This window comes from Octodon degus, unplaced genomic scaffold (assembly GCF_000260255.1).
Source record: "Octodon degus isolate 3935 unplaced genomic scaffold, OctDeg1.0 scaffold00320, whole genome shotgun sequence".
NCBI lineage: Eukaryota > Metazoa > Chordata > Mammalia > Rodentia > Octodontidae > Octodon > Octodon degus.
Genome location: NW_004524896.1, coordinates 818,259 through 826,404, shown reverse-complemented (window position 1 = coordinate 826,404; position 8,146 = coordinate 818,259). Strand labels below are relative to the sequence as shown.

General features: G+C 44.0%; 1 protein-coding gene and 1 pseudogene across 1 annotated transcript in view; both read left to right on the top strand.

Moving 5' to 3' along the window:
* LOC101568956 (leukocyte immunoglobulin-like receptor subfamily A member 6) overlaps nt 1-8,146 on the top strand; it is a 241,548-nt gene that overhangs the window by 203,485 nt on the left and 29,917 nt on the right. The gene's annotated exons all lie outside the window — the stretch shown is intronic.
* On the top strand, nt 1,836-5,513 carry LOC101566957 (annotated as a pseudogene).

The following is an 8,146-nucleotide window of genomic DNA, read 5'->3' as shown; positions in this document are numbered from 1 at the left end:
CCTTTGTTGTAGATCTTTGCTGTAGTTATAACCTTCGCACATACTGAAGTCCAGGTGCAGCTCTGCAAAGCTTGCACTTACCCAGCTGTGTCTGGCTTAGGTCTGGCTGCTGTGCTCAGCTCCTTCCCGCTGCTGCCCTTCAGGGTGAATATGTTGTGCCCCTGTGGCAAGATGTTCTGCTCCTGGACTAGCTGGGTGGATGTATCCTCTACACTCTATGCAGGGATTGCAGCTGCAGGGTTACACCTCAGGCATGTATGCCAGGCCTGAGCTGTGTCTGGAGGGGGCAAGGTGAAGTAGGGGGAAGAGGAAGCTCTCCCACACACTTACTGGACCTGTGCTAAGACTGGGTCCAGGGATTCCCGGAACACCGCAAAATTCCTACTCGGCAGGCTGCATGGGGAGGTGCTGGGGAGTGCTGAGGGGCTACCCAAGTAGGGGGGAGAGGGTCCAGCCCATGCTGCGCCTGGGCTGGGACTGGTCCTGCAGGCGCAAGGTAGCAGGAAGCTCTCCAAACACTCACTGGACCTGGGCTAAGACTGGGTCTGGGGGTTCCCGGAAGTCGGCAGAAATTCCTACTAGGCGGGAGTTGTGGGGGAGGTACTGCGGAGTGGTGGGGGGCTGCCCAAGGGGGTGTGAGAGGGTCCGGCCCACGCTGCACCTGGACTGGGACTTGTCCCGCCAGCCCAGTGTAGCAGGAAGCCCTCCACACACTCACCGGACCTGGGCTAGGACTGGGTCTAACAAACACTCTTAACTCATAAAGAAATCATAGGCTGAAAGTCAAAGGATAGAAAACCATACTAAATGTCCCACCACCTCAGAAAAAGGCAGGGGTTGCGCTCCCTTTTGCACACAATCTCAATATCAAACCAGGAATGATAAAAAATAAATAAATATACAAGGCCACTACATACTGGTTACAGGAAAATTTCAAGAGGAGGAGTTAACATTCATTAATACACACACCAAACACAGGAGCACCAAACTGTATAAGACAAATCTTTTTTTAATTAATTTTATTGAGAAACAAATAGCACTGAAAAAATTTCAAAACAGATTAGTAGGACAGTTTCAATAATTAGTACATTGCATATTGTTTTCTTCATAGTGGTTGTTCATAGTACAAGTTGCAGACATGATATCCTGATGTAAATATATAGAGATATAGATATAGATACATAGATATATATCTGTATATACAAAATAGCATAGACATACAGCTACTTTCTCTTAGTTTGATGAGAAGAAAGTTTTGAAGTAATAGTGCTTAGATAAGATATCATGAATAACTACTACAAAGACAACAATATGTGATGTATTAGTGTAACTGTCCTACTAACCTGTATTGAAACTTTCTGCTTTTCTTTCTCAATAAAATTTTAAAAATAAAATAAACTTGTCACAACTAAAAAATCAAATATATAAAAATAAATAAACAAAGACATATTCCCCTGTTTATTGCTTCATTCTTTCTCTTCTGCCACAGTCTCTAGTTTCTCCTAGATTGCATGATACTCCATCATCCCCCAGGTGGCTTCCACTCTATACCCTTTCAGGTATCTCTGTTCTATGCACCAGGCTTCTTAAACTTCCCCACCACAGGGTAGAACCATTCTGCCAATTTTAAATGGCAATTCTGCCATTCAATTTTAAAGGGACAAAATTGATAGTTAATGTTATGGTTTGTGACTAGTTGTCCTGCCAAAGCCTTATGGAAGCCATGGGGCAGACCCTGAGGAACGAGCAGTGAGTGGCTTGAGGTGTGTGGCCAGGGGACCAGGTCAGGGCTTGAGGACAGGGGCCAGAGAGGCATGAGCCTTTAAACGGGCAACATGTGCTCTCCGCCCCCCAAGGCCAGCGGCCTCTCAGAGGTATGGAGAGGTTCATTGTGGACACGGTGGAGGCACCCCTGCCTCTCCTCCAAACCCCGTAGAGCAGGGCAGCAGTGTCTGCGATTGAGGCTGCCTCGGGCAGGGAGGAGGTGTTTGGAGAAGATAGAGGCCCTCACCCTCTCCTGATTAAATAAGGCTCCGAGGTCTTGCTACATAATTCAGGCTGTTTTAAACTATGAAACCTCCAGTCACCATAAGCTACATAATCCTTTTCGTTTTGAGCGCCAGGTATTTGTCCCAGCAATGAGAGAAGAGTAACTAAGACAGTTACCATAGTGTGTGGGTTCCTAAACTGTGCATGAGGCTCCGTCAGGGCCAATTATACTGTTGTAGCTAGGATAACATATCTGGTTTCATCAGCTGTTCTCACTTCTTAAATGAAGCAGGAAGTGCTGGGGCAAGAGCCTCACCACACTCCAGCACTGAAGCGCTGGAGACTGAGCTGAACAGATACCAGCCTCTCTCTCTCTCTCTCTCTCTCTCTCTCTCTCTCTCTCTCTCTCTCTCTCTCTCTGAATTGGCTGGAAAGGTAGTCTGGGGACAGACACAAGCCAAGAATCTGCTCCACACAGAAGATATCCTGCAGAACACACCTTGCCTGGAGAGGCCTTGATACTGAAGATAAAGCTACCTACTGCAAGAGCTTACAAGGAGCAGCACAGGAAACAAAATATAAACTTCTGAAGTAGAAAACACCAAGACGCAGAAGGAAAGTGCAGCCTCGGGCCTCTAGCCCACCCAGAACAAGTCCAGGAGGTGAATTAGAGGAATTGGATGCTCCACAAGCGCTGAGTGTGGCAGCTTCTGAACTGAGACCGTGAAAACACATCCTGCTCATGCCCAAACTTTGTGTAGGTCCCGCATCCTACGGGAAAAGCAATGTGCAACCAACCAACCTCTCCTCCCCTGCATCCTGGTCAGTCCTGGAGGAGAAGGCAGCAGCGAGGCAAAGAGGCAATTTCCAGCCTGAAGATGCAGAGCGGCTCCACGACCAGAAATGCAGCAGGGATCCCTTGAGGAGCCGGCTTCTTTCTCTGATGGAGCCCAGGCCGAGCTCCCTTGGCTAAAACTCAGCCCCAGCTGTCTGCATGGCGGGTCCTCTCCGTGTGGTCACCCCTCCAGGACTCTGTCTGTGCAACACGCCCTGGTGTTCCTTCTCCTCATCCCAGGCCTGAGGCTGCAGGGTGTTTCTGTTAAGTGAGAAACCCAATCTATAAACACATTGTGAAATATAATGTAGATAATGGGAAGGAGGGAGATCTCAGTGTCAAGGAGATCAAGAGGTCATTGAAAGGGAAAGGAAGGACACAGGAAGAGGATGATAAAGAATTAATATGTACTAGTCTAGGTGCCAATCCCCTTGATAATATAATCATTATGTACTATGAACATGTATTAATAAAAAATTAAAATTGAAAAAATTCAAGTCATAGTGAAAATATAATAAATGTTTGGTTCACACTCCAGAAATATATCAAAGGAGGTACCAGAGAAAAAAACAAACACAGGACGATGGACATCATTTCTGGAAGAAAAAATAAAGAGCCAGGACAGTGAATACAGAGGTCAAGGAAAGCCATCACGTGCTAAATCAAAGTTTGCAAAGAATATAGATGAAATGAAGAAGGAATAGTCATTTTATTGATAGGCAATCAATATTTCAGTAATGATCAATATGCACATATGGCAGCTAATGTTGAATATGAGGTGACTCCATGGAGAGAAAACACTCTCTCAGGCTTTCACAGAGAGCACATTGGTCAAGCAATGGCTGTGACTCATCCACATGCCTGACACTGACAAAGGTTCTACAATCTGAGGTACAGGATCGCAGGATAAATCCTGAGGGGATTTCACCAACCTTATCAGAGCCAAGAGCTACAACTCTTGTTTCACAGGTCCTGCTTTACCTTGGTCTTAACCATCCAGCAGAAAAGTATAAAAACGAAATATAAGAAGTAAAGCCATGCTGTTATGTTGAGCTGTAGGGGACTCAGGTCAACAATTTCTGTCATTGCCGTCAAGCGGAAGACCCAATACTATTATGGACTACTGGACTATTTGGGAATATTTTGCTGAGTTAACACACCTATAATCAAATAACAGAATTAAACAAAAAATGGGATACAGATGAATGTCCATTTTATATCTGTGTATTCAAAAGGGTTAGGATAGATATATAGTTACATTATCTTAATGAATAGAGGGATTTGTTCTAATGGTATTTGTAAATAGGATCTCAAGTCCGCATCTTCTTCAGCAATTAACCACTAGGAAGAATGTATGCAATGTGTTAATTATTGAAACTGTCCTACCAATTTGCTTTGAAACTGTCTCATTGCTATTTGTTTCTCAATAAAATTAGGGAAAAAAATATGAGGTGACTCACACGCAGCTGTCACAAATGGCAGATAGACAAGTTATATTTATACACACGGGCCACTGACTCACCTCCACCACTTCAACTCTTCGTAGTTTTTCCCTCGCACGTGCTCATGCCCGGCTCAAGGTGGCTGCGGCACCGACCATGGAGGTGGTGGGGTCTCCGACTCCTGGGACACAGACACCATGGAAGACCTGGTGAGGAGGGTGAGGGGCCGTGGCACCGCTGGCAGGGACCGCTGGGAAGGCGAGGACGAGGACGAGGAGTTAAGGATAACTGGGGTGATGAAGGTGAGGAGAAAAAAGAGGAAGCAGAAGTAAAACCAGAAGTAAAAATTTCAGAAAAGAAAAAAAAACAGTGGAGAAGATAAAAGAGAAAGAACAGCAACAGAAGAAAAGGCAACAAGAAATTAAAAAGAGGTTAGAAGAACCTGAAGAACCTAAAGCACTAACAACAGAAGAACAATTAGCAGATAAACTGCGGCTCAAGAAATTACAGGAAGAGTCAGACCTTGAATTAGCAAAAGAAACTTTTGGTGTCAATAATACAGTTTATGGAGTAGATGCTAAGAGTCCATCTTCAGAAGATGATTCCACAGAGTTTGGAAAGTTACTAAAAGTTAAAATTACACAGTATGAAAAGTCACTGTCTTAGGCCAGTTTTTTTGAAGCCTTAGTTCAAGATGTGTGTATTTCATTGGAAATTGATGACTTGGAAAAGATTACCAAGTCATTGACTGTGCTTTGCAGTAAAAAAACAGAAGAAAAGCAAAGCAAAGCCAAAAAGCAGAAAGGGGTGTCTCCTGGAGGGGGACTAAAGGCCACCATGAAAGACTATCTGCCTTCGTTCACCACCCCCTTCCTTTTTGAACAATCATCTACCTGAGAGTGTATTCAAACTGGTTAGGATGGATATATAATTACATTCTCTTAATAAATAGAGAGATTTGTACTAATAGTGTTTGTAAACAGGATTTCAGGTCTGCCTCTTGTATAGCAAATAACCACTAGGAAGGCAGTATGCAATGTGTTAATTATTGGAACTGTCCTACCAATTTGATTTGAAACTCTCTCATTGCTATTTGTTTCTCAATAAAATTATAGAAAAGAAAGAAAGACAATCTGGCAGATTATGGTGGTCATGACGGAGGATATATACATGGCTATGGAGACTCCCTGTGGCATTTTATCTTCTGGTGCCTTCTTTCTGTGGCCCACAATCCCTTCATCTTGTAGCCCAACTTCCTTTCCTTTCAGTTCTGCCACACGCTACCATCAGAAGTGCTGCACCTTTTCTGCTGGTCATTTAACCCCTTGACCCGTAGGTGCAAATGAGGGAACTTGGATCTTGCTGCCATGGGGTTAAAATCGGGAAGCTCAATTGCCACTAAATCATAGTTGAAAAACACATTTAGTAATATCATTATTGCTATCTGATTCCAGAGAAGCATTCACTAAATTGGAAACAAAGATTGCAACACGACAAAAAGTTATGTAATAGTTTCCAGCAACATACAGTAATGCAGCCTTAACCACACCTCCTTGAACTGCTTCATAACTTGTCAAGAAAAGCAGTTCGTAGCAAGGGTATGGGTGCACCTAGTCTTAAAATTGTTTTGTCTTAAATTGAGAGTGAGGATATTAAAAATCTGTTGTGAAGAAGACTATTATCTCAGAGTAAAAACATTTACACACTTTTTTATTAATTTTATTGAAAAACAGGGGCCAGGGAGATGGCTGAGTAGAATAAGCATTTGCCTGGCAAGCACAAGGGCCTGAGTTCAATCCCCGATTCCGCAAAAAAAAAAAAAGAAAAGAAAAGAAAAACAAATAACAATCAGACAGTTTCAAAACCAATTAGTAGGACAGTTTTAATAATTAATACATTGTGTATTGTTGTCTTCATAGTGGTTATTCATAGTACAAGATGCAGACATGATATCCTGTCCAAACAGTTAGTACAAATCTTTCTTCTCATTGAATTAAGAGAAAGTAGCTGTACATCTATCCTATTTGATATGTACAGATACAAAATGGTCCTTCATTTGAGATACTTAAAAATTAAGTGACCAAATCCTCCAACCTGGAAGCTGAAGAAGGGTAAACCTCTCCATTATTGCAGTACAAGCCGTGGAATCTGTTGAATGCATAGACTATCTAGTTTTTAATTTGTTAGACCACTTCAGCTGATGGTGTGCTTCAGGATGGGGGAGAGAATCTACTTCATTCAAGCATCTGAGAAACAAAATCTTGTTCTCTACAGCTGCAGTGGAACAGCTTTAACAGGATTTTGGCATTTCCTTTCCTTTATAAAACATGCTCAGCAAACTGCATCAGTTTGGTAAATTGTTATGTTCACAATAATGACATCTGCAATATTTTATAAAGTAACTAATAAAAAATAAAGAAAATACATTTATACAGTTGAGAGAACAGCGTCAAATTCACAGTGGAGACGAGTGGCGTTGCTCTGTGGGCCTGCGCGGAGGGCGTTCAGCCTGGAATCTCATGGCCGAAGTTTCTGCGGCCACGGCCCCGCTGCCTTAGGGTGAGAAGAACTGAACACTTCCCGTGTGGTTGGCACCACAGCGATTTGCAGAGTGTGACACTCGGCCAAGGCACCCACGCGCTTGCCAGCTTTGGGTGGCTTCTTGTCCTGTCCCACAGAATAATAGCCTCCAAATCACCCTCCTTCTGCCTCCTGGAAGGTTCTACAAGGGAGGGCTTCAGAGGATGACGGTGGAAACTCCTATCCTGGAGAATCAGCATCTCCAGAGCCCAGGCCGAGGAGAGAGCCCAGAGGAGGCTGAGTTCGCGCACTGTGGAAGCCCAGGCTGAGCTGAGAAGGCCGACACCAGGAGCAGGCACAGTCACAGAGGATGAGGTCCCCGTGGGGCAGGGCTGTCTGTGGTGTGGTTTCCCTCCAGGATCTGATGGGGCACATGCTCTGTGCAAAGTGGTGAGTCTTTCCCACCCCAAGGCACTGAGCTCACCACAGCACAGGGCTTCCTAGTTCAATTTGGAGGGACTGAGGCAGATGACATGAGGGACTCCATGGGCGGCACAGAAGTGGGCCCCCTGCACCTGCATGGCTCTCTCTGTGCTGCAGACCTTTCCTAGACATCTACTCCAGCTTCCTTAGGTACCTGAAGGAGGAGCCCATGATGCTCCAGGTCTGGGGCTCTGGGCTGAGCTGGAATCACCTTGGTGGGGAGGACGCCCACCTCCACCCAGTGCTTGCAGCACAGGACAGGAGCTGCCTCTTTCATTCTGTGCCTCCTCCACTATGCACAATGGAGGTCTTCGTGCTGCAGAGTGTGAGGGGCACTAGTCAGCAGGCAGGGGCCTCCCAGACTACACAGCACATGCTTGTGCACAAGAATTTCTTTTTCCATTTTAGTTCTTCCATTTTTATTTTTTATTTGAACATTTTTGCATTGCATAATGATTGCATTGTTTGGGGGGGTTGTTTGTTTGTTTGGGGTTTTTGTTTTGTTTTTTGGGGTTTTTTTCAGAAGGCAGTATACAGACAATACACCTTAAATCTTTATATCATCAGTCCTCCATCCATTCTCCATACATCATTTTCTCCTTCCCATTTGAAAAACACCTAGCTCCCCAAGTCTTATTACCTGTCTTTTATTTTGTGCTTTATTTATATTTCAGGTTCCTCACATGAGAGATACCACGCGACTCTTACGATCATGAGACTGGCTCATTTCACGTAACATTATGGACTCAAATTTATCCGTAAATGACTCATAGCTGTCATTCTCTGGGGACATTATAATTCCATAATGTACAAAGAGCACATTGTAATCCATTCATCTGTTAATTTCCTATTTGTCTTTATTATTATTATTATTATT